Here is a 1,069-nt window from a genome sequence, read left to right as displayed (position 1 = left end):
ATAGCCATGTATGAAAGGCAAGTGAAAATTGAGAGGGAGGAGAGGCTTTACCAAAAGCAGAGAACAGTCAGATCATGTTTTCTGCACCATATGCTGTCTACAGCAATTAAGCTGTCAAAAGGTTTTCCTATTTAAAAATTTCATGCATGACATATTTACAAACACCATGCATGCTTTGTCAGTCTTCAGTGAAATTCAGAGCAGGAATATTATTATTTGTACACTAACTCTTACAATAACAGTATTTTGTGCCTGATGAATGGAAACTGCTTTAAGTATATGTTCAATTATCCTTTGTCCTGTAATATAAGATGGGTAGTCAGTTTTTTTTCCCCTCGGGGAGATACAAACAGCAATACAAATGTAACAGAGTTTCTAAAGTTTCCTATACACATATAGTATTTAACACACACACACAAACACACACTATATATATATATATATATATATATATATATATATATATATATATATATATATATATATATATATATATATATATATATATATATATGTATATATATATATATATACAGTATATACACTATGTATATACAGATCTATCTATCTATCTATCTATCTATCTATCTATCTATCTATCTATCTATCTATCTATCTATCTATCTATCTATCTATCTATATGGATAGGTAGATAGATAGATAGATAGATAGATAGATAGATAGATAGATAGATAGATAGATAGATAGATAGATAGATAGATAGATAGATAGATAGATAGATAGATAGATAGATAGATAGATAGATAGATAGATAGATAGATAGATAGATAGATAGATAAAGTTTCCTATACACATATAGTATTTAACACACACACACAAACACACACTATATATATATATATATATATATATATATATATATATATATATATATATATATATATATGTATATATATATATATATATACAGTATATACACTATGTATATACAGATCTATCTATCTATCTATCTATCTATCTATCTATCTATCTATCTATCTATCTATCTATCTATCTATCTATCTATCTATCTATCTATCTATCTATCTATCTATCTATCTATCTATCT

The sequence above is a fragment of the Pelophylax lessonae genome, assembly GCF_965119305.1.
Source record: "Pelophylax lessonae genome assembly, chromosome: 1".
NCBI lineage: Eukaryota > Metazoa > Chordata > Amphibia > Anura > Ranidae > Pelophylax > Pelophylax lessonae.
This window is presented reverse-complemented; position numbering follows the sequence as displayed.